The sequence below is a fragment of the Falco biarmicus genome, chromosome 9, assembly GCF_023638135.1.
Source record: "Falco biarmicus isolate bFalBia1 chromosome 9, bFalBia1.pri, whole genome shotgun sequence".
In the NCBI taxonomy this organism is placed as follows: domain Eukaryota; kingdom Metazoa; phylum Chordata; class Aves; order Falconiformes; family Falconidae; genus Falco; species Falco biarmicus.
Window position 1 is genome coordinate 20,155,108 of NC_079296.1, and position 26,512 is coordinate 20,181,619.

Below are 26,512 nucleotides of genomic sequence, written 5' to 3' on the forward strand. Positions count from 1 at the left end.
AGCATGATAAAATAAAGACTGGTAGTCAATTGCTTTGGAAGGACCTGGCATTCAATCCTCTGAATTGCTATTGTATATATATTTTTAAAAGAAGGAACAACATTCCACCAACATCCTCAGTGAGGTTAGCTAAACAGATGGTATGTATCTCTGGGTTTGCAAGTGTGCCACATCCCTCTTGCTTTCAAAAGAGACATTAATGCAAAAATTGTAAAGAGAGGCAGTTGCAAAATTGTCTCACAAAGTACACACAGATATACAAGCATAAAACCAAAAATTAAAAAAGAAATCGACATTCAGCCATCCACTGGCTTCATTCTGGGTTGGAGAGGCCTTAAAGGTAGCATTAACGTGGCTGAGCAGTGATATTTGCCTGTTTGTCAGAGGTCAGAATCTGGTGGCTATAAATACAGTTTTAGCTTGTATTTGTCTCCAAAACAATATTTGTCAATACCACAGTGCTGTTTTGAGCAGATCAATGGCTGCACATAACTCACTGCCTGAGGGATTTATCATTAATACAAATGTAGGTAGGCTAAATATTGAGTGACGTTATTAGAAAGGGACTGTCCTTCACTCTGTGACTTTGACTGATGTCAAATGAAATTAAAGCTCACGAACACATAGCCAGGATTCTGCTCATACCTGCAGAAAAACTGTCCCTCCCTCTCGGCTCGTCATGGGAGTTAAACATTTAATAATCTAAGGAAGATTATTCAAACTGAGTTTGGGAGAGCTAGCAACCTGAGCTGGCACAGAGAAAGAAGTTTGCTTTCTTGGGTGAAAGGCTGAGTCATCTCCATTCAACCTCTGCAGTGGGATGGGATCAGACCAATTTGTTAGGGGCTCCAAAACCTTAATTCTCCTTAAAATGTAGCACATGAAGCTGTGGTATATTTAAAAACTAGTGTCCCAGTGACTGTTTTAAAGTAACGTCTCATTTCATAAGAAGAAAGAAGCACGTGTGAAAAAAAAAAATAATGTGAAAAAAAAAATATAAAAATTTACTGCTGAAGCATGAGCCTTTTCCACTTACAACCTGTTACCCATGTTACCTCAGACATTTTCACCCTTGCACGTTGGGGTCTACACTGATGTTACCTTGCCACATTATTGTGACCTGTGGTTGGGCACAAGACCTTTCGGTGCAGTCCGATGCCTGCTGTGCCGCAAATGCCACCACTTGCTACAGCCCCAGTGGGCATCAGAAGCAGCCAGATGCGAAGCTAAGGAAGATGCTTTCCAGGCACACAGCTGGCTGTAGAAACAGTCATCCTGTCAGGTCAGTGGTGCCCAAGTATCTGATATGTGATTAGGCAACTGACTGGTGAGCTGTACCGTGTTATTCCCTTGAATAATATTTAACCTGAGCTCATAAAAGAAATCCTGTTGACAAAAAAGAGATAAATAGCTACATATAATGCCCCTTGGTTGCTAGCACATTAAGTATTGCTGTGACATTTCCTCCTGAAGTGAGCATATATATGCATGTTTACATAAACTTTTTTCTTTTAACCAATTTTTATAATAAATGAGTCAATCTTGTGCTTATTTGAAATGTAGCAGTGAGATCTTTAAAAATGCTACTCAGTATAGCAAAGCAATGTTTTCCTGCTGAAAAATTACAAAATTTTGGTGTGGGGGGGTATCTTCTGATTGCAAACTATCTATACTTGACAATAACTTTCAGCACGCAGTGACATTAATTTCACTTGGCTTCGTGTCTTAAGGTCAGAATCATTAATCAGCACTTCTATCATTAGCTCAGTTTCCTTTTCTATTAAGCGATTATGATCACTTACTATTAATGAGTCATGAAGTTTTAATAAATTTTTGCTAGTGTGAAATTGCTAAACAGTAATTATGGCATATACTGTATGGATGGCTTGTTCCACAATGTACCTTTTGCTTAATGTTGGCTAGAAACATCTACAAAAAACAACAGAAAATAATTAACTAGTTACAGCTGAGGATGTGGAATGGCCTTTTCAACCACATTTATAGTCAATAAAAAGACAAAGCAGGTCTTTTTTTTTTTTTTTTTTTCGGTCATTGCTGGAATTATTGCATTTCTGGACCTTGTGACTTCTGCAGTTCTTTATATGAAATGGCACTACCAAGGCTGCTTAGTAAACAGGAGATGAAAGAAAATATCACATTTTTTAAGAGCTATTGTTTTAACTTCTGTTATATTTCTACTGTTCTGGCATTGAAACAACAAGGTTAAAAAACAAAAGCCAGACTCTTTCTGCTAATACAGAAGAGAAATAACACAGCAAATCGCATTGCCAAAAAGTAATGTCTGAATACTGGCTTGGCTTTCCTGCAGCTTGCCATTACTCACAGACACATCTAAACAACCAGTGCCAGATGCTTGTTTAGAGCTTGGCTGAGGTTTTTATTGGTTAACTGGCTTTTTTAAACACTCATCAACCAGGAGCTGGATTAACAATGGCTGATGAACTGGAAGGTAGCTTTGAACAACGGAACATATCAAGAGCGTATATCAAAGAGACCAAAGGAGGTTGCAGTGATAATGGTTCTTGTACTAACTGCCCCCTGTTCCCAATTTTCTGGTTTACTGACATCAGTGAAATTTTCTGAGAAGGCTGTATCTGCTACAGCCACTGCAAATGTACTCCTAAATGTTCTGAAGCCAAATTTTCTGGACCACCCAAGTGGAGGAATAGAGTCAACTGGGGCAGACCGGCTTCATTGGATGCTATTACTGTGACATTGCACCCATCTCAACAGCAGTCAGGTACTTAAGTATGTAAGATTAAATCCTTTTCAGTGTTTGTCACAATATTGACAGGAACATGCATGGAATGGGAGTTGTGTTGCCTGTTTTGAAAGCCCCAGTGGGACGGTGGGAAGCCGTCTGGGTCAGTACTGTCATTTTTCAGTAAGTCTCATCAAACTGGTGCTGAAAAATTGAAAATGGTTCTAAGAGCCAAAAGAATAATGCTGAGAGTCTGTGAAAAGCATGGCTAACAGTACATCTCTAACAGTGCAATCTCATCACAAAACTACTGTGTGTTGTCTTGAACACTGACTGCAAGTACCTAACAAGGATTAGAAATTAGAAGATAAATGGGAAGTTTTCCATCCCATAGTCAAAGCTTTAACAAGGCTGGTGGGCTGGATGTATAGAAGTGTCACATTTTTAGCAGAGAAGGTAAGTAAACATGGGAACAAATAAACAAGAATTGTACCGTGTTCTCCATCATTGAACAAAATCTTTAAAACCAGACAAGGTGTTTTTCCTAGAGAAAAGCTGCGTGCAAAGAACAGTTCAGGGAAGTCCTATACCTTGCACAGTGCCAGAGGACAGCCTCTTAGTCTATAATGGGTAAATCCATTTCTCTAGTATCTATTTCTGTAGTGTTGGGGGATGCCACTTTACACTGTCTTTGACAATTCTTTGTATTCTAAAATGGAAAAACAAGACACTATTCCTCTGGTTATTTCAACCATGGAGCCATCATAGCAGATCTTGACTGACAGCATATGTGTATGTGTGGGAAGACTGGCGCTGTGCAGGTCTGCATAATGTCTCATACTGGTTGGCTTCTGTACCAGAGAAGGATAACACCATGAGGGTTCAGTCAAAGATGCTGATCCAACAAGCATTTTACCATGTGACTGTAGAACCAAGTGGCATCATTCACAGCTGTACTTCAAACATAGTGTTAGTTGATCAGGAATTAAACAGGTCTTCACTTTCCATTATAAAAATGGCAGATACCCTGGACTGATAGAAAAGAATGTCTTGCATAACCTAGGATTAAATAGAAGTAAAAATAAACTAATTGGCTCTCTGTGTCTTCAGCAAAAGCTGTGGCACTGTAAGTAGCAGCTTTGTCCAAAGTACACAATTGCACCATACTGCTGGGACAGGGTCACAACTCTCTTGGTAGGTGAGTGACAATCTGCCCTTGCAGACACTAGAGTGTCAGCTCCTTGGAGAATTATAAAGTAATATCAGTCCATAGTGGAGGAGCTGCATTGCTCATCAGCAGTTACTGGGATCCCTGCCTGTATGACTTGTACTAATCTGAGGAAGATTATTAAAACATTAATTCATACCTCTTGTCTTCATCTTCCTGGCCTGATTCTCACAATGTTCATTTCTAGGTAATGTGCAGCTATATCATCTAAGTTTTATAACTCTCTGAGGATACTTTGGGTCAAAAGTGAGCTTAAGATTTCAGGGCACAAGAGAAATATAATTTTTATCTGAAGAAACAACAAAGTGTAGGGAGAATTATGACCAGCAAAAGTCATCATAGCCAAGTATCTACTGAAAGCAATTTTACTTTAATTGCATCTGAAACTGACAATTCCTGAATATGTAGAAAGGCTAGTAATTGCTTTGTGGGGATTTGCAAGGAGCCACTGAATGTAGCCTTGGATACATGCACTGTACAGAATTACTAGGAAAGCCCAGCCATGCGTATGAGGACATCCAGTTAACTTAAAACACGTGGTAAGCCCTATAATCGAATTTGTTGTATCCAGATTAAGCAAGCTCAAGAATGAACAGGGGATTGGATCATTAGCACCTTTCCCTCGCTCATTAAGGGAGCCGGGACTCCTTAGTAAAGTGTGACTGGCGCCGCTACAACATGGTAGGTTCTTTGCTCGATAGTTGAGGCGCATGACACAACACTGGTATTTGTGTAGCCATGCTCTGGAAATGCCCTTGGGTAAGTGGGCAGCCAAAGCAGGTGCAGCAACATGTGAGCCTTGAGTCAACTGCACAATGACATTTTCAGCACTGCCAGGAGCTGAGCTCTAAGTTTCTCCAAACCCCATCCTCAGTACCTAGGAACTGCTGAAAACACAGGCTCGATCCAGTTTTCAGGGTTTGCAGTGGCTGAACAAGGGTTCAAAGCACTAAAACTGGGCTTGGAAACTTCAACCGCTAGGGATGAGGGTGAGTCTAGGCACACAAGTCTTTTAAAGTTGGAGCACAAACACCTCTCAGAGGCAACAGGCAGATCACAGGACTGCTTTTTATCCATATGTAAAAGGAGGTGATAAACAAGACAGGCCTTTAATGGAAAGTTGTCACCAGCCATATGGTTATGTCTGGCTAGGGGGTGAGATTGTTCGACCAAGCAAGTGATGCTAAGGCAAAGTCAGAACTTGTTTCAGAGCTCATTCCTCACATTTGACAAGGGTTCGTATTGCCAACTTCATTGTTTCCTCTCTCTATGCTAGTTTCTGTCTACTCTTTTCATGGCTTTGTATTCAATTACTGGATGGCAGAGTATCTCTAGATTTAAAATAACAGTATATATATATATATGCTGTAAATTCACACTTTGAAACAGATTTCAGGTTGATAATATCCCCTACACTTGCTCAGAGAAAAAGGTCTATATTTTAATCCCCTTCAGTTTTGAAACACTTTCAGTCCATTAGAGCACATAAATACAAGGCACAAAACAATAACAGGATACAAATCAATACATTTGCACATCCAGACCTAAATAAATATGATCCAATTGCTGACTTGAAAAACTGAGAAGAGTTCAAAGATTCCAGAGTAAAATGCCGGTGGTGAAATAACATTCATCTGCATGCAAGAAACCCTGACCCTCTTGTCAAGTGGCACACTCAGTACAGGTATTAGGAAGGTATTTATCAACCAGGAAGGCCAATCTTCTGATAAAGTAATGGAACAGTTAAAATTTATGCGAGTATGAATTGGGTTCAGATTTCTTGTGGACATTATGCTGATAAAGTGGGTTGTTAAGTGGAATGAGACCAGTTCAAATATTCAGCAGTGATTTCTCATGAAGCAAGCATTAGGCCTAGCAGGAACTTTATAAATAATACACAATAAAATCATAGTCTTCACCTTGGAAATTGGTACGAAGCACAGACATAAACATACTTACTGTAATCACACGATTGGTGTCGCTGCAAGGGAATCTCAGAAAGCCTTGTACATCTCACGCTTCTTCTCTGCAGCTGGTTTTGTGATAAAGGATGCTTCAAGAGATCGTACCTCAAATACCTGGGAAAGAAAACCAGGAAAAGTGGGTTTGTTCAGTTTCAAATTATAAGCAATAAAGTCCATTGGATTCAAGCCCCAAGAAGCAATCTAAAGTTCAAGTAATTTTATACCATGATATTCCTCTCTTGCTTGGAGTTACTGCTTCCTGATCCTGCCACAAATTAACATTTTACCGCATCAACCATTAGTAATGGGCACAAGTATAGGAAGAGATACACACAGGAGTAAAGGGCAAAGGCAAAGCAGGCGTGAGAAGGATGGCTCCTCTGCACCTCTGGGCAGGCAGGCACAGCCTGCTCTTACATACGCAGTTCACACTTGTGTTTGTCCTTTCTTCTGTAGAATGCAAATAATCTGTTAGAGAGTAGAAGTGCCCATGTTTCACACTAGTCAAAGTCTATAAGCACACATCATAATAATTGGTGAATTTGGGTTAAATAATTTGTCTATGAAAGAGGGATTATTTTTTTTCCTCTCTCATTTGACCCTCTGTTTCTTTGAAAAAGGGAGGATGGAAAGGACTTGGAATTGTTCCATCACTTTTGGGGTCCAGAGCCCAAAGACAGTGATCTGAGGCATCTGCTTTCTTGTAGTGCGGCTGCCTCTACTTGAATCTTTGTGCTGTGGAAAAACTTAAATAAAATACAATATAATATAAAATAAATTAAAATAAAATAAAATATAAATAAAATAAAGCAAAACATAACGAAAACAAATGGGTTCACCAGGGTTAAAATGTCAGACTGCCCTATGCATATTTATGCACATACCTCTACATTTGATGGGCTCTGGCCCCACTCTTTCCTCCACAAAATATAAATATTTCCTCTGGGATACCCCCACAAAATTGACCTTAGTGATTCAGTTATTTTCAGCAAAATAAAGAAAAGCCCCCGTAGCTTTTTAATCTAGACAGTACTCATTTACATTATTCATAAGAGCTCATTAGCACTAAGGCACCTACTTTTGTGTGCTTACCCAGCTGCCTGGAAAGGCAGGAAAATGCTGTTAAATTCATTTTATGGATGAGGACACAAAGGTTCAAACAGTCTAAATAGGGATTAAATTGAAGGTAGGAGCCATCCTTTTGGACCGTGATGTACAGTGTTTGCTCCCGAACATCACTTAACTCATCCAGCACCTTCGTGCTGGACTCCAGAGCTCATTGAGCATTTCTGCACGCTGGGTGGCTCCTTGGGTGGAGCAGAAAGGTGCCTGTCTCCCACCTGAACTGCTATCACACCCCAGGGCTACATGGAAAGGCACCTCAACTCTGCCCAGGTTCTCAATGGAAAACACTGCTGGAGCCCCTGCTGTGCTGGTGCTGCCTCCCAGCGCTAATTTCTGTTTCTTAAAGGCCTCTGCAAAATGTCGGAAACCGAGTCTAGGCCCTTCTGGCCTGACGAAGTTCAAATTCACACTATGCCCTTCAGCGGAGTACAAACCACAGAGCTGCAGCCAAAGCTGTGCCTGGCCACGTTGCGTTCCTGGGCTGAAGCTGTCTGGGGCAGCAATGCCGTTGAGCTAGTTGTTGCTTCCTTGTAGCTGCTCGCCCTCAGTGAATTCCTCACCTGAGGGGTACAATATCCACAGAAACCACAAAGAATTTCCATTGAAACTGTGGACAATATGTGTACAAGTGTTAATCAGTGTTCTAAGTGTTGTACAAGCTGCAGCAAGATTACGGCCACCGTCTTTCTGCCTTCTCCCAGGAGGAGGAATTTGGATACATTCAGACAACTGACGCCTTCATTCTCAATTTGTTTTGTTTCCTTTTGAATGATTACACATAAGAGATGGCTTGTCTGCGGTGAATTGTGTCTCTGAAAGATTCCCTGAGTGGCTATAGCCTGTAGAAGATGCAGTTAAAGCATATTCTGAAATGATGGTCCAGACAAAGAGCATAACTATTGTTGGTGCGTAGTGTAACCACTTTAGGAAAATTATCTGGTAGCATATAACTCGTTTTACAGAACAGAATTTTGAAAAGGACAATATAAAAGGTTAACACAAAAATCCATTATTAGTAGCCCTTTTTTGGTTTCTCAGGGAAGTTTGCAGGCATTCTGGAGTCTGACGCAGTGACCAGTAGTGAGTAGGCACTACTCTGACTCCTAAGCTTTATACATCACAGACTCTCCTATGCTAGTCTTACCCTCTAAACACAGTAGACTAAATCTGACCCTATCTATCTTAATAATCATTTGAAAACCTTCACAAGTCTGCATGCCTTTTTTCAAGAGTATGGCTGATGCCATCACAGCTTTAGGAAGCCCCATGGTGTTTATTGGCGCAGTTCAGATCAGAGTATAGCGGCAATACTCCCATTATCTTGGAAGGAACTGTACTGGATGCTCTAGAACAAACATGTACAGTACCCCGAAATAGTTATAGTGCATGGAAATACTGCATTTTCTTGTAAAAATATTCTTTTAATGAACCCAGAGGCTTGAGATGCACTAAGGTTTTGGCTCTATGTGTATGACCTTTCTTTGTGGAGAAAGTGTCCTAGTTCTAGTGAACCATTGCGACCACGCTGGCAGAATCCCCACTGTGAACAAGGAAGGGCACTGTCTTTAGCAGTGCAGCTCATCTTGATCTCAACAAAGCAGAGGTGCAGCAGCATGCCCAAAATATCCACATCATTTTGCAGAAACCAACATACTATAGTTCTGGGAAGTTCTCAATACTGTGGGAGGCTGCCCTTTTATTCATAAGATCTTGGATTCACTAGCCCACTTCTCTGTAACACAGAAGGTTATTAGAACAATTTCCCTTCTGTTCATTTAATGAAACCACTTATCAGGAATAGTTAATTAAAAATCCATCCTTTGAACTCTCAATTTGGAAAAAGAAAAGAATTCCAAGTAGTTTAGCTCTCTCAGGAAATGAGGCAAGATGAAAGGAGTACAGGCATGATATGGAAGCGCATTGGTAAAGGACCTGTGGGACAAATGAAGTCATCAGCCCAAAGAGAGGAGAAGAATCAGTGAGGAAACTCCAGAGTGAAGATCATTTTGGCTCAGGTTTGAGACATCTAAATGCTTCTGATCTTCAGAGGTTAGACATTCAAAGCTAGCTGAAAGCCAGATCTTCTTCTAGGCACCTCTTATCATTACTCCCTTCTGAGAATCTAGCCTCATTCTGCTCTCTTCAGCCTGCACTTTCTCCTGGGCTTTGATTCGGTCATTTTAAGACTGTGTGCTCCACATGTGAGAGTGCAGCTGGGTGTTATGCACACCATTTGCCAGAAAGCTGACCAATTTTTCTGCACAAGAAAAGCATGTATACAATAATTTTCAAATAGATTTTGGAAGTGACTCTATTCACAATAGTCAAATCAAGCCTAGAAGCCCAGGATTAATGATACGACAACTGACAAAAAATTCTTTCTACCCTTGCTAATGGAAATAAGTAGACAAATAGGCATAACACTCTATATAATTCGTAAGAGATGAAATGCTTTCTTAAACTTTGCAACTACGAAAGAAAAATAATGCAAAGAGAAGCAGAAGGTTGTTAATGGGTTTATCTCCAGAATTTCTGTTGGAAAGATTAAATTTAGCAATATTCTCCTTGTGAAATTACTTCCTTCCCCTGCCAGTAATTTTCATAGCACGTATCCCCAGGTATGGCTTCTTTCTGATTAAAAAAGTGCTCGCTGACATTGTCCAATCTGTTGATCAATAGGTGTATCCTTATTAGCTCTCAGTCGTTACCCACTTGTCCCACATGGAAGCTGAGTTTCCATCATTCAGCCATTCATTCTGATTCAAAGCAGCCCCAAATCTCAACCAATTTGCCTACGGATACAGAACAAAGAGATCTAAAAAGATGTGACCTTCATCTATCAAAACAGCTACCATCTGGAGACCATAAATGTTGTGATTCTACCTAGCATGAGCTTCTGCACAAGCATGCAAATTGAAGTCAGTTTTGGTAACTCGGGCGTAATGAGGTTCAACAATGTTTTAGTAAGTTCACTGTTAAATTTATAGGTTACAAGCTGGAAAGTGAACCACCGCCCCCATTCACCCTCTAAAAAAGAATAAAAGGAAAAAAGAAAAAATCATGAAAAGTCATCTTATGTAATTCTTCCTATTTGATTTGACTCCCCTGTTTATGGTTTCTCAGGGTCTCTGTTCAGTGTCCCCCATTCTTTGTCACAGTGTGTCACGTTTCCTGATGTCTTATGTTTCTTAGCGATACTGCCAACCCCTAGATACCGTGAGATGAACATCTGAATTAGTGCAGCTATTCTCCCGAGGAACGCTATGCCATGAATGGCCTTAGGAGCTCGTTAGGCACCCAGTTTAGAAAAGTGCGTACACTCCTTGACACACAGCTAACAGGAGGACATCAGGCTGCACGCAGCGAGACCTGGCTCATTGCACTGCGCCCTGGTCCCGCAGCCAGCCCAGCCTTCAGAAGTGCCCGCTCCCTGGCTGCATGCTCCGCACGGCCCCCCCTGCCCCCTGCCCGGTACACCTCACTTGTGCCATCCTCATTGCGTGTGTGGCTGAGCCGTAACCCGGAGTCCTGAAATGAACAGCCTGAAAAATAACTGTTAATGATATACTGTTGTATCAACACAGCTGACGGGGTGATGAACTGCAAGAAGGTAGGTGGGAACTTGGCCAGGGGGAAAACACATCTCCTGCCAGCTTTGCTGCTGGAACCTGTCTGCCCCTGACTGCTCCCCTCCGTTACAGCAGGGGTGTTAGTGAAGTAGTATTGATGGGATATTAAGATATTAGGAAGCTGGTTCATGGGGATATTTAAACCTTTTATTGCAGTTACCACTGTGAATTTAAATAGCATACTGTTTTCTGCTACACTCTTTTATAGTGCCTTTGAGGGCAACAGGGAATTCAATGCCAGATCAGCCTGTCATCTCTGTAGTCCAGCGACTTGTTGTAAACACTGGCCAGCAAGACACTTCTAAAGAAAGTCCTTACAGCCCAAAGCTGTAGTTACAAAGAAATCTGCCACCTGGGAGTTTTTTTACTGGGTTCGGTGGTCTGAAGGTGGCTTAAGATTATCATGAAAACCCTGCTCTTTACAGAAGGGCTCATACCATACCTTGTTTACTGTTCTAAAAGCATGGATTGTTAACCAACACAAAAGACACAAAGAATACAATCGATACAAAAAGTACAAATAATCAAAAAATCAGTAACACTAAGGCCAGATAAACTCTGCTATTTCTTCTAATTTCAGTTTTTTAAGATCAGGTACAGTCTTACATATTTGCATTCCTATCATACTTTGAGAGCCATGGCTGTGGGTGCTTGCACCCGCACCTAACACCAAGGCTTAAAGAGCTGACAGTCCAAATAGGCTAGAAAAAAGGATAAGAAACATGCTTATCCTCATTTTACAGATAGAGATCTAAGGCAGCGAGAAATGAAGGACCTACCTCAGGTCATACAAAGCATCAATAGCAGAAATTGAACAAAGATTGTCTGAATCATGCCTAGCGCGCTAATATCTTGACCTTTATACCAAGGCATTTACACTTCCATAGGAAAGAGTTATATAGGTGGCTGAGGGAAAGATGTGTACAGACAATTAATTATGTTTTACCTGCCCTTTCTTTCCTTGTCCCTAGTTACCTCCTGCCCCCACAGCCTGAATCATGAATTCTTGAAGAATTTTCTTCATTCAGGGAACCTGTAGGAAGAAGATAAATAGAAGCTGAAGGAAAAACGCCGAGATGATAGAGTAGGTGGAGGCTTTCTGTGCTACTAATGTATTTCAATATACTTCTCATCTTAGTTCTGTGCAGCTACTCTGAAGAGAGAATGAAAAAGCTTGAATACTTGGCTTTTTCCTCTAGGTAACAACTGCAGATAGGTGCTGAAGAGAGAGTATCCCAGCTTTTAAAGGAATGACTGATAAAGGAAGAGTTTTGTTAAAGATAACAGAAGAAAACCCCTCTGCTTTATTTTTGCCCTGAGAACTTCCAGACATTCCTCAGTAGGTGAAAAAGACCTCAGAAGACATTGGCAATGGTAACTAATGGTTGAGGAAGCCAGTGAAGATTTTTTAGAGCACTGATGGGATTTAGGAGTCCCACTGACAGGAATTACATTCTTTAGGTCTTCCTGAAATGCCACACTGCAATTAACACCTGGAACAGCAGTTTTTGTGCATTATCCTTCATAACTGCAGGTAATGTTGGATTAGGTTTAATTTTTTACTACACTAAGAGATTTTTCGCTTGTGCTGGGAACAAAGTTCTGCTCTCTCAGCTCTTCAGAGTCCCAGCCTCGTGTTTCTAAGGGCCCTTGGGCAAGGGGTGGCTATGTCTTGAACCATATGCTCATCAGAAACTCCCACTTCCAGCCTTCCTCCACAGCCACTCTCCCTCTCCAGTGTCTCCTCAGAAGAAGCTGAACTGAATAACAACATATTTAGCCCTCAGTGCCAGGTCCGCTAAATTGTGTTGGATGCTGCTTTTTCACTTACAACTTTGTGTAAAGAAATTCGGCACTCGTTTTGGCCTGCACAATATCTTTGTGCTCTACTGTGCTCTCACTTGGTGTGGCTGGAAACCAGGAAACCTACAAAGGCAAGTGCAAAACACAAGCATCACTGGTTTGAGTAGTTACTTGAAAAGTTTACATCTGGCACAAAGGCACATGTGCATGTTGAAACCGTACTATCTGCTTCTTATATAAAGCATGTTTGGGAAAAGAGAAAATGATTGTAACAGAAAAGTGGCTGCTTAGTCAGTGTCTTGCTCCTCACACGGGGAGCCGTGGCTCTTTCCTGCCAGCAGTCATCTGTAAACTGGAGAAAGCTTTGAGCAGCTACAGTTCAGACATTGATGCCACTAATCCCACTAATCCTATGCCCTGATGTGCTCCATTAGCTTGTGTAAAGGCAGACTTGGACTTTCACAACTGGTGGCGCTCTGTGCTTCAGGGGTGGCGGCACATACATTTCCCCAGACCCAGCCAAAAGGGGAACAGCAAGGCTGCAGCCACAGGAGTGTGTTTGACACAGCAATTGTGCTGACCCATGAAACAGGCTTCCCAGAGGCCTGAGGAGGCTGGTCTTGTTCATATTCATGCACCAAAAGTCACCGTCAGTCACCTCTGCGACAGCTACAGGTTTACGTGGGAGAAACTTAAATTATTTCACAACACAAGGGCAGAGCGAGCCAACACTGTCATTGGAGTAAGGAGCTGCTGCTGCACAGATCTGGCCTTCGCTTTAGTCCCACCAGTCTCAGCCACAGCTTTGACATGGGGATATGTAGCCAGCGCGGACCAGCTACAGTGGCTATAGTAGTGGAGTGAGAAAACATTTTTGTTTCTCTTACAGCCCTCAACTGGCACTGCTAAGCACAAGTATGTATTACCTTAGTCCACAAGTGCTGCGAGCTTTCAATTAAAGATGGCAATGTCTGTGTGGGAACAGTAAGTGAAAGAATCACTTAATCCTAAAGAAATTTGCAGGTAGCTAAAAGAAGTGAAAAGATGCTGTGTGTAGATGCATGGGTGTACGTCTTCAGGAAAGGCACACTCTTTGTACTGATAAACTTTAAAATATGATTTACTCTGTGCAGGCAGCAGCCTTAGACATCAAAGCTTCAGACTCAGTGCACTGTCAAAAAACCATGAAGCTTTAAGACTTGACCAAGCATCAACACCAAGCCGAGGCAGAAGGTTTTACTCTTGAGACCACTGCCTGAACAGATTAGATTAAAAAAAACCCCACAGCTCTCTAAAACTGCTGGTAGAAAAATAAATGACTAAACGTATGTTTGCTCGAGTGCATCTTTATCCTGCTGCACTTTACACGTCAGTATTTAAATTCACTGCATTTTAAATGGAGGCTAAAAACAGCTGTATATGCACTAGGCAACGGACTAATGATAACAAATGCATTCAGTGGCAGAGACAAAGGTTTGCTTTTAGTCAGAGAAATGAAAGAAAGACCAAAGAAACATTATATTAGGCATTTTCTGCCATGCTGCAGAGTAGCCTTGGAGTCATGCTGTAGGGTACAGCTCCTTCCTTCACGTGTGCAGTCTTACAGAGCCATTGGTGATCTACCTAGGGTTGTTGTACCAGATGTGTGATCAGGAATGGATGCAGTGGCTGGGCAGAGAGGGAAGGTATTCTGTTGTGAGTGCTGTGGTAGAACCTGGTAACTCAAGGACTACCAACTGCTTAGGACATTCTATCCATACAGTAGAGCTATACCTAAAACTATTGTGGTGCTAAAAGATGGGACCTCCTTGTGCTGAGCTTTGTGTGTGGTTGGAAAAAGCTCATTCAGCAAGGAACACGCAGATCTAAACAGGCAATATACAAAAACAAAGGGAAAAAGCCCTGGAATTGTTATCATTTCTTTTTGTATATTAACAATAAAACATGGCAGAGCTCCTAAAAAAGTTAATAAGGCCTTTCCCTTAAATTCAGTGGGAGTTACATACCTCAGTGGCTCACAGAAACCGTGCCAGATACCACCCAAGCCTTCCACACAGTCTGTAAAAGAGATGGGAAATGACTACAAAGCCCTTTTGTAGGCATTACGGTCATACATTCTCCTCCTTTAGAGCTGCATGGTTTCATCCTTAGATTTTGCCACCAAGTGAACAATTGAGGAAGATACAGCCAGAGAACCTCAATTCAATGTTTTGAACTTGTGACACCCTCTGCTCTTAATGCTCCTGTTGAAAAGGGAGTGAAGTCAGTTTTATTTGGATTCCGTACACTTGGATGAGAAGGTGACTGAACTGCTAATGGAAGACACTGCCTCGCTTTCAACAGTGTACTTGGATTTACAAATAGCTGCACCAGCTGGTGGGCTGCAGCTGGAATGATATTGGCATTAATGCTGCTTGCGCAGCTTACCCACAGGTCTACGGTAAGAGGGTTTCATTATTTGGACTAGAATTGGGCCACTAGTAGTCGGCACAGAAAAGGATTTCCACCTTTCCATAAAGATTTTACAGACTGGTTTCACATTAAGGGACACCGGTTACTCTTTCCCACAGGTTCTTTCCCCTCTCCATGTGCTCACAGATAGCAACCTCTTTCTTGTGCACCTTCTTGGCAAATGCACACACTTCAGAGCCTCTCACCTCCAACCTGCCCAGGGCAAATTGGCAAGAAACGAAAAGGCAAAACCCAACAACAGCAGCAGCAGCAATTGATTTCCTACGACACAAAAGAAAACCGAATCTCTTCCTGTTGGTATGTAAGCCCTGCTGCTGACAAAGAACAAGATGGAAAGGAAAACAAAGAGAAAGATAAATGATTGAATGAAGATCCCAGGTAGGAGGCTGGCAGCTTGCAAAACTCCATCTCCTCTGCTGCTTATTAACACAAACACCATTTAAGAGGCACTGCACTGCTTTTTTCTGTAGCAGGGCAGCAAACCAAGCTTAGTGACATGGAACAAGTTGTCAATAGGCCTCCAGACCCTCAGGAGGACTTTAATTGGTTAAGAACATATGTCAGGAGGGGGTGGAGGCTGAGTTCTTTTTATTAGCAAAAGATGTTACTAGGCATGGTAGTTTTTGAGAAGGAAAAACTTTCATTCCTTTGTCTCTTTTATCACAAAATTCTACTAAACCACAAACCATTCAGCTTTGCAATAAAGGAGTGCTTTTTGTGTCATTTATATTACCCTACTGTGCTCTTATTAACAGCTTTACGCTTAAGAACAGCACTTTGAAAAACATGCTCTTAAGAACTTGAAAACACTCCCTGTAAAGCTTTCTGCCTTTGCTCCCACCCCAGAATCCCAATCAACAAGTGGATTTTGTATTCAGCTTCCCCCCTCCACCCACCCAGTCACTTTTTTTGAAATATTAATTCCTCCTCAGGTTCCAAAAAAAGCTATTGAAAAACAGCTTGAGACACTTTACTCCCTCCAGGAAATGCCATCCCAGACCCTCAGGGTGTCTGGAGAGCAGAAAGGTTAGGGGGCGAGAGGCAGGAAAAGCTATTGCCCTTTGGGAAGGAATGATGAATCTGAGAGATGGTCAAGAAAAACCTGCCAGGGCCCGTAAAGTGGCCTCACTAAGCTGAGGTCTCTTGTCTTTGAGAAAGGCGGGGGACATATGGCAATCCTAGCTCTCTCTCAGGAGAAGAGGAGCTTGCCTGAGCATGTGCGCTGTTTGGGGTCACGGATCCTGTGCAGCCGAGGAACGGTAAGTTGTCACAAGCTCTAGGCGAGAGACTGGAGCGGTCATATTTTGACCTTCAACCCACTGTCCTGCACAATAAAAATCTCTTCTCTGCCTTTCTTCCTTTTTTCACCCTATGTTTCATTATTTTCAGCAGTGAAGTGCTGGCCTATCTGAGCATTATGAGATAGACCAAATGTGGGAGACCTACCATACCCCAAGAAACAGGGGGAGAAGGACCAGGACTGGCAAGCGATGATCTCTACCTATTGAAGATACAAGCAGTAACAGTGGAAAATTTTCCACTTCCATCCTACAAAGCACTCATAAAGACGATTGCTTTGGTCAGCAGAGCAGTGCAGTTCTGTGCTGGTTCAGTCTGTAGAGCAGTTGTGGTGTACGCCATCTACGTAGCTTTTGGAGGCAGCTAAGCCTGAAGCTCCAGGCCAGGTGTGTAATAAACATGTGCCAACCATTAATGGGGATGCGATGGTCTGTACCAGCAACAGGGCCTTGGGAGGGCTTTTAACAACATTCCCAGCGGGGAAGTCCAGTCTAGGGGACCAGATAGACTACATCCAAAGTAAAGCCTTCAAAGTGCATACTGTGTAGGTGTAGAGGTCTCAGTGCACCTGAGTCTGTCTGAGTCTGCCTGACAGATCCTCTAACTGATCTGCCCTAAGGATGCCAAAATGATACTGTATCTGAGGCCACAGCAAGTCTCTTGTAGCAGAAAGGAAGCCTGAAAAAAGACTAGAGGACTATGTAGCTTCCACGGTGGTTGGGTTTTTTTCAGACTACAGGCAGGGAAGTCAGATGCTTCCAGTGCTGCTTGAAATGCTGAGGAACAGTAGGTCTGGCTACGGTCTCTTCAGAGACTTGACTGAGTCTGCAGTCTGCCCGAAATTAATGCAAGAATCTTAAAGTAAGGCCAGTTAAGACAGCTGCAATGAAAACATGGAATGGGCAAACGACTGATAATTTGAGGATCTTTGTTTTGATACTGTCCATCTCTCACAGAGAGTTTAATAGTAAATGATTCTTAATTTCCCAGATGTACCCTCATTTCCCCTGAGTGGGTCTTTTCAGAGACTCAGATAATACACGCTCCCATGTATCTCTGGGTAACGTTTTGCCCTTTTTAGAAAAGACTTTGGACATGCAGCTCTGAAGTTAAAATTGCATGCAACTGATCAATGTTCATGGTTAAATATAATCAAATAAGACATTTCTCCTCTGATTAATTTCAAGTGCCTTGTCAAAGGTGGTACAGATAATATCAAATTCACGTTGCAAGGCAAAAGAGGCAGCACAATGTCTCTGTACTTTTCAGCTGTCTGGTTTGATGAGAGGGTAAGGATTGTTCCACTCTCAGCAGGGAGGAGCACATCTCACATGCATACAAGAAAAACGAAGGTGGTATTCTTCATGGTTCACCAATAGGGGACAGCCTTTCGCGTATTTGTCAGATTAACATATTCTCGGATGGCATTTCCCGAAGGGAATAAAGTGTCTCAAGTTGTTTTTCAAGCTCCTGTGCACTGTCTGAACAGATAGTTATGAAATTGCATTGCTAATGCTTACAGTGGAGAGGCTTTCTATTATATGCTACACTGGAAACATTTGAGACATAGCTACACGTACTCACTGTCTCTAAAGGTACAGAACAGCTTGCTCTGTCCTAAGCAGAATGCCATGCTGTTAAATGATGGGGCAGCAACCAGAGAATATCTCATGTGATGGAGGAACCAAATTTCTTTGTGAAAGCACATGCCAGCTCACCTCAGCCGAACTGGTTATGGTGCACTCTACTTACAGCACGTCAGTAATATATCTGCTCTGCCTCTTCTAGCAATTTCAAACCACCTTCTCTGTCCCTCTCTGCCTTTTTTTACCGTTTCCTTCCTTCTTCCCCCAAATGTCACTTTCTAGCCTTTTGCCAAGTATTGTAGTTCTAGAACCAGAGAAAAAAAAACATTGCAGTCTCCCCCAAACCGTCCCTTCTGCCCCTGCTGTCTCCCCCTTTCCTCCCATCCTATTGGCATTTATGAAAGGGGAAAAAAGACTCTAAAGTGGTGACGTTAAAACACGTGTACTTGGGTGCATGGGCTTAACAGCTTTAATCTGTCCCAAACTCAGAAGCTAATAGGGTTGCAAAGATGCACTATTTGCCAGACCAAGCTACTTAAAGGACAATTTCTCCTTCCCCCTTCCCCCAGCCATGTAGATATGTCCAGAGCTGCTGTTTGTCGTTCCTGGGTAACATGGCTCCCTCATTACAGACATCAGTTTCCATTTCTAAGGTCAGAGTTTGTTCTGTCTGGGAGCCACTTACAGGCTCGAGGTGAATTTAAAAGGACAAGGCTTATTGCTTCAGTTTGGTATATATTTTTATGAAACCTGTATGTCAGTAACACTTGTTGCTTCGACTAATTAGACAGTCTCTAAGTACAATGATTAAATATGAATATCATGGGATATTTATTCAGACTTAATCTCCCTCTCTCAATCCTCAGGACATTATCTGTAGAGAGTTGCTAATGCAGAAAATGTTGCTGCTATCATCCAGACACTAATCTGAGCTATCCCATGTAAAAATTTGATGGATATACTTTCTAACAATGGAGTGGGAGGTGGGCAGGAGGCAGGGTTTCCAAAGAGCAGGTTTGAAACTCCATGCATCAGGGTTGTCAGCTAACTGCGTATCAGATTTACTAACAAGCTTTACCAGGGCAGGGATTTCTAATTTATCACTGTCTTACATTGGAAGGAATGCTTAAAATACATGGACTGGGCTATTTTAGGTAAGACCTGCAAATTAATCTCCATCTTGTTGTATTTCCCAGATCTTTACAGTGAAAACACCTGCAATGACTGTAGTTGACAAAAGGCTGCCTGCAGCCTGCAAATAGCAACTACATTAACACCTATTGCAAGGGAAAACAAGTTGTAAGCTAATATCCTGCTCCTGCAGTTCAAACCTACCTTAATCTCATAACGAAAAATACCCTGTATTTTGAATAATAAGTATCCACAACCATGATAGATAGCCTACTACATTTTTCAATGTAGCTCAGTTCAGCACCTGCCAGTCCATTTAGGGCAGGCTGAAATCTTTTCAGCTCTCTTTGTTTGCCTAAAGACTTCTTACAGTAGGCCCAACCAAACATGTCACCCAGGAAAACTCCCCTGGCCAGAAGTTTTGTGCTATTTGTGAAAAAATGTTTTCGTAGCTCCTCACTGAAACTCCTTCATCAGAAACCTGGGGGCTGGCTGATGTGCATTTAGGGTTTTGCAGACAATTGCTTCCTTCAAGACCCCAAATCCATTCATCAGAAATATGTACCGATTCTGCACTGATGGAAAACCAGAAAAGATGGCCCTCAAACACCCATAATGCCTAAAGTTATCCCTCACTTCTTCCCCTGGGTGCATTAGATAAGAATCAGGCTCTAAGTACAAGCACAAGTGCCAAGTCTCCTGTTCCTTCTCACTGCATCTCAGCAGCAGAGCTTGGTGTTTGATCTGTTGAGTGATTGAAGGCGGAAACAGTGTGGTCACCCTCATGTTACTTATTGCTGTTTTTCCTCAGTTTAGCAATTAGCACAGTCACTGAGCTGTTTTACAGCAGGTGTTGCTGTGCTGAATTGTTCTACAGCTGCACAGGATCAAAGAGTCACAAAGGGAGCCCAGTGCGTAGATCTGCCACATGTTCCTTTAACTCGGCTTCGGTTGATGCTAATAGTTCTGACTGTGGTCATTAACTCTTTTTCTCTCCAAGATTTTTTATTTCTTGCAACAAGTCTGAGAGCTTTGTTCCGGACTAGCGAGCCATGACAGTGAGCCAGGGAAGATGAGACTGATGGAATACAGCCAAGGCTGTGGCACTGTCCTGCAGAAGTATTTTACCCAAGAAAGGAAAGATCCCTCACTGTTTCAGTTATCATTATCATTAGTATACTTAAGAGCCCTTAAGGATGTGTTACTTGTTTTCAAAAATCTAAATATGACTACATAGCTAGTGAGCCTCAAGAACTGTAGATTCACAGGCATATCCTAGGAAAGCATTACTTTGGAGAAAAAAAAGTCAGAACCGAAGAGTCAGTTGAGAAAAGCAACACAAACCTCCTCCCTCCTCCTAAAAATATTATAGCCATGCTTGTTCCTGTATTTTCTCAAGTTTAAAGCTTCCTTCTGTAATAAAGGTTTTGCATCAATAGCTCTGTCTCAAATTGCTGTAAGCTTTCAAAGCCAACAATGATGAATATGACATTCCAACAGCTTTGGCAAAGGGCTTTCCAGAGCTTTATGAGGAAGTGCTGCTGCTTGTCTTTCTACTCTCTTGTAACAGGCTCTGAAACATAGCACCCTGTGTAGTCTACAGCAAAATGCAGGGGGAGCAGGACACAGTGCTGAGAGTAGAGAAAGGGGAAGGAGAGGAAAGTGGCATCTTACAGTTACAAAAATGAACAAGAAAAGTGGGAGAGGAATAGCTTGACAGCACCAGCACATGGGGAGGATAAAGGAAACACATTAAAGTTGGATAAGATACTATATGAGTACAGCCACAAGCTACTGCTTAATTGTTTGATTCTGTCAACATAGCAATGGATATATATTTTACCCATTTAAATGTCACTATTAAGATTTTACAGTATACTGGGCCTTCCTCAATTAACCCCATAAGGCAATATGCATTCCAACCGCAGCTTCAAAGGTATGGCTTTTCCACTCTGTTAAACTCTATTGAGCTTGTACAGTTCATAAAACTGTAAGTATGATGACCTGATCATCATTTATTTTATCTTTTTCCTTCCCATGTCTTCACTGAAGTCTATAGCCACTGTTCCTTTACTCCTGCGTTCTGCCACTTGATGTGGCAGGCTTTGTGATCTTACTTCAAGGTCTGATTTACTTTTTAAAGACGCTATATTGCCCTAAACACCTTGATAAGATTGGGAAGCCTGAAGCCCATGGCTGGGCCTCAAAGATGGAAGGTGTCTCCTTGCAGTCTGTAGTCTCATGCAGCTCATGAGACCTCTCTCTTTGAGAAACTGTACTCCATTTCTTTAAATTTGAACAGTTATGCAGACAAAAAAGGGTTGAAGGTTTTCTGTGGATAGTGTAAAATTCTCCCAGCAACAAGGCAGAGTATAAATCAGGGATAAATTTTCTTTGGTTTTAGAAGGTGATTCTTTCTACTGCTGCATAACACTATTTCTCCTGCAGATCGACTTACAAGTGAGATTCATCCCTTCCTTGGGGATAAGTTGTCACAGAGGATATGGATAAGGATCCTATCGTTTTTCCTCACTGTAAGGACAGCCGCTTGCTCTGACTGGCAGATCTAAAAAAGAAATTATTTTTCTCTCTGCTGAGATAGATATACGCCCTAGATAAACCCGAGCATGATCAACAGATAACTTCTTTAGAAGACTGACACAGAACTTCAAAAAAGATGTGCACGTCCCCTGGCAGGAATGTCCTCTCTGCAAAAGAGTGACGTAGAGCAGGAAACAAATGACCTAAACCCCTTGCCCGTTCTATCATTTTATCCTGTTCTCTACACCTTTAGCAAGGCAATCATAAGATGAAGGAAGGCTTGAGACAAAGTAAAAACATGGTATATTGCCAAATAGTTTCTAATAGTATTTTTGGCTTCTCCATTGTTCATTATTCCTTAGGAGGAACGTTGTTCCTTGGCAACTAGATTTCGAGTGTTACTTCCATGCTGTGCAGGGAATTAAGACTTCTGTCGGTAACCTCTTCTTACATTCCCAGTAACAGGGCAGCTCATGGAAAGGTGATTCTTATTTAGCAGTAGCACCAGAGGAAGACAAAAAGTGGGCCAAATCCTGCTGGGCTACCTGTGAGCCAGGAGAGCTTGCCAGAGCCCCACAGCCTGCCCTGTGGTAGGACCTAGTTTGCGGGCTCCTCCATGGTCACAGTCCTTCACTAAAGAGGTGGATAAGACATTACTTGGGAATTGTCACTGCAGCCACTCAAGCTCCAATACCTCCTTCTGGCCTGGAACAGGACAAAACTTCCCTCTCCCACCACTACATGAAAGAAGGAGAGGCAACGAGAGGAATCCCAGAGACTCCACAAAATGCCCTCAAGACTACAACAGTGGACAAAATTATAAAACCTAAAAACAAGGAGGGAGAGAGAGAGGAAAACCCTATCAGATAATGGACCAGTAATTCACTATGTCTAAAAAACATATACCATCTTGCTATTCAGTGCCCATTTTCCTTTTTCTCCAGCCTTCTAATGACTTGCCAGATGGGTCATCCACTGTGCAAGTGACTGTGTGCAGCTAGAGTTCCTTTGCAATGTCATTTGAATCCTTTTTGACATTGACTTAATTTCTTGCCTGTATTATGCTAGGCCCACTTCAATTCTAAATGGTCATGGAAAAGGCTGCCTAGCATTTAAACACAGAAACCTATTTAAATTGAGTTTAGCACTGCATACTGAACACTGTTTACATATTTCTTGTGTTCCTCTACTACTTGAAGTAGGCACTAACGTGAGCCTTTTTTGGTTTTAAGCGGTTTTAAACTTAGCCTGTTAACGAGACACATAACAGCTGAAGCACGGGATGTGGTAGTTACACTCTGTGGGTATAGCTGTAATTAAGCACTGTTCTGCTTAGCACCAAGACCTCCCCAAAATCTCATCTAGTAGTGAAATCCTCCATCCCAAACATGGAACCCCACTGGGGGAACCTTCAGTTCTGGGGAGGCAATATCCTCCTCCTCTCCAGTCAGTAGGTAGCTCTGCAGAGGGGGCACACCCAGTATAGCGGCTCCCTAGAGGACCTGGAGTGCCCTCATGGCCAGCTCTGGTGCTGTGTGCTGGGCATTCCCACCAGGAGGATTTCATATGGAACACCCTCAAGAACCTGCTTATCTGCAGCTCTCTTACCTTGGTGGCCAAGGGGAGGGGAATCAGGCACTCAAGGCGCACATCAAAGGATAAAGAGAGTGCGCTGGACTCGCCGAGCTGCCGGGAGAGGTACTGATGCCCATCAACCCCACAACAGCTTTTGAAGCAACTTGTTTTCTGACAAGCTGTGTATACCCTGAAATGACTGTGGCCTAAGTGATTAAATTAGGTTAGCTAATTCAAAGATTTGAGGGCAAGAAGTCATTATGGTTTATGTGACTTTTCCTGATTTTCATACCCTTGAAATTTTGTGAGGAGAAACCTGGGTACTACCTGTGGCAAATCTGCATTGAGGAGAAGGGATGGAGAGCGGGGGGGGACAGCACTGTCAGGGCAACCTGCACACTTAAAACAGTCTCATTCAAGTGTTGGAGCATTACCAAAACTCTGATTTAACTACCCTTTTCTTGTATTTTGTTTTCTTATAATTTCCACTCACTGTGCCCTATTTCAATTCAGATTGTAAATACTTCTGAATATAAACTATGTCTTTATTGTTTCTGACACTCACTGGGTGCCCAACACTAATGATCACCACAGCCATTAATGACTGCGAGGATTCTGAGTCCTGGATGTACTTAAAAGAACCTCAAATATCTCAAAGTACAGAAATTCATAGTTGGGGCTTTCAAAATATTAATTAGTATGTACCCTACTGCTACCTCCCAACTCCCCACCTTTGTTCCATTCACACTTAGTTTGTAACATGTGTTTATTTTTTCTGATCAGTTACTTTTCTTTGGTTGTGTAGGAAGGTTGCAGCAATACACTGAGGATATATTCCACACGGAAGAGCCACTGCGGTTGTACCAATTATTTGTGCACCACAGAGCTTTCCTTTTATAATTGACTCCATACATTCATGTCTTCAATGCTAAGTGCACAGCTTCATCACCACACTGAGCTTTGTTCTGTTTGGAAAGCAAGTGCAATAATTTCCTGATCTGGGCCTGGGAGGTTTATTTATGCAGACATACCAAGTCCTATATCTAACGACATATGTATAATTGGTGGTCCATGCAGAGGGAGCATTAAAGCTGTTGGAGCTCCGCATGGTGGCTGAGGTGTGAGCTCCTCCCTGTCTCACGCACTATATTGCAGGGCTCCCAAACTGAACCAGTTGCCCCTAATTCTCCCTCCTCCATGACTGGAAAACCTCAGGAATTGCCCCAACACCTCCCTATCCCTCTGCTCTGTACAGACAAAATCTGAAGGGAGAAGGAAAACTTGCCAAGCTCCCTATTTTCCTGATTGTGAATGTGGAGTATATGGCACCTATTTTTCTTTGATCTGCATCTGGCCATAAAGAAAATTAGGGTTGGCAGAGCTCTACTACAAGATTTAAAATAAGTCACCAGTAAAACAAACCTGTTTGTAATGGAAGCATGAGATTTAAAGTACATCACTGATAGATAAAGTAAGCCTGTTTGTAATGGAGATAAAAGCTATTTATATTGCTGTGGTGCTGGGTAAACATATTTTTTTTTTGTCAATAATAAAGTCACCAAAAATACGTTTTCTGCCGTCCAGAAACTATTTTCTGAATTCAGGTCAAATTTCCTAATAGTTTCATCTGAGAAAAAAATATAAAGCCAGGACTTTCAGAAGAGATGGTTCATGGTTTTATTACCTTTTACCCAACAGCTTAATGCAGACCCACTCAATTAATTTTTACTGAGGTCTGCTCCCTCTCAGCAGAAAGCAATATGCCATGTCCCACCCTGCCAGGGTTTGCATGTTGTCTTTTCAGCCAAGGACGGTTGCAGCTGTTCCCATTTCCCTGCCTTAGCATCTAGCAAGGTGTTAAGAGGATGGGGAGCAACTAGAAACCTGAGGTCTCTTGCTTGAATTGCATATCTGGAACTGGGGTGACGCCTGAGGGAAATGCCCAAGGAGCTGAGCCAGCCCATCCTGGCGTGGCCTTGCTTTAAGGGCTCATACACATCTCCTGGGGTATGAGGCAGTTGCTCCTCCGACATCATTCAAACAAATGTTAATGGGAGCGAGACCTGTGAGGCAGTTCTGCGTCCCAGCTGAAAATCCTAGCCATTACACAGGTTCACACAACTCTCCCTTCCTTTCTCACTCTTCCTCCGAGTGCTGAAGTGTTTCATACAAGTAGGATGGGTTCAGCGCATGGCATGCAGCAGCTGCTTCTCCTGGGAGGTGGTTTCTATGTCCATCAGGCAAGGGAAGAAGGTAAATCTGGGTCTTCATCTTGTGGTGACTATTTCTCATCAATGACCTACTGAATGAGAAGAGGATGATATCTAAATCCCTCCTAGCTTTGTTAATTAGCCATCACCTGCTTTCTGTAATCAGTGTTTTGACAATGAGAGATTTTGGTTTATATTCCACAGAACTAAATAAATTACTGCATTTTATAAATTTTGATGATTTCTCACACCATGTGGTTCAATATTTTAATTTTTATTTCTCCTGCCTGAAACAGCCCTACATTGCACTCATCTTGACTTTTCACTGCACTTCTATTTATACAAGGCTAGATGCTTTTAATAGCAATTTTCACACTTCCAGTGTCTAAATTTTGGAAGTATTCCTGATAAATTAGCTTTACCTTTGGATTTTATGGCTTTACTGATAGCTGGAAGCTTAAAAAACCCCAAACCCCCAATATACAATCTGAGAATGCTTTTTAAAACCACCTTGACAGAAGAAACAACATACCCTAGAGGGAACACTAGGGCAAGTTGCAGGGATACTCAGGAACAGTCTTCGTGAGTTATCTGGGATTTCCTTCACCTGTCCTCCAGTTCCATAACCAGCAAGTCTGCTTGTAGATATTAGAAGCTGCTGTGAAGTTAAAGTCTCAGGATCGTGAAATAATTATAATGACACTAATAAAAAAAGTCCCCTAACCCAATCTACTCACCTGTGCTTACCAACATCGTAAGCAGGTTTGCTCTCCCCTTTTAGGTGCAATTTTCCAAGGAGCTTGTTTACTTGAAACATTTCTCCCAGTTTTGATCAAATGCCTAAACCAGAGAGAGGCTTAGAACTGAGACAGGCAGTGAGATCTCAGGGATGCCTAACTTCGGCTTTGCAGTTTCGAACACTATCATTGTCAGAATTTTAATTAAGGACAGTTCTGGAGAGCCCAAGTGGCCACCTGAGATATGAATATCAGCCACACAACTAAACCCTTTGTGTTCATTAGCCTGAAGCTCTGAATGAAGAACGCACTGGGCAAAGCATCAACCTCAGTGAAGTGGAGGGAAGGATCCCTTTTTCCTTTGAAGGGGAAAGGGCAGGTCGCAGGAGTTCACCCAGGATACTGTATTGCCTATGGTTGTGAGATCGAAGGCCCCCTTTTTAAAGGCAGAGGTGCAATAGTTGAAATTGAATTGGCAGAACCTGCCTGG

At 42.2% G+C, this 26,512-nt stretch overlaps 1 long non-coding RNA gene across 2 annotated transcripts in view; it reads right to left on the bottom strand.

Moving 5' to 3' along the window:
* LOC130154820 (uncharacterized) overlaps positions 1-26,512 on the bottom strand; it is a 39,376-nt gene that overhangs the window by 9,681 nt on the left and 3,183 nt on the right. The window contains exons 1-2 of one of the 2 annotated variants that reach the window (XR_008823865.1): positions 10,522-10,565; positions 5,910-6,028 (exon numbers count right to left, since the gene is read on the bottom strand). This is a non-coding gene — a long non-coding RNA (uncharacterized LOC130154820). Of the gene's footprint in view, positions 1-5,909; positions 6,029-10,521; positions 10,566-26,512 lie in introns of those variants that run through there. The other variant, XR_008823864.1, reaches the window with a different exon arrangement.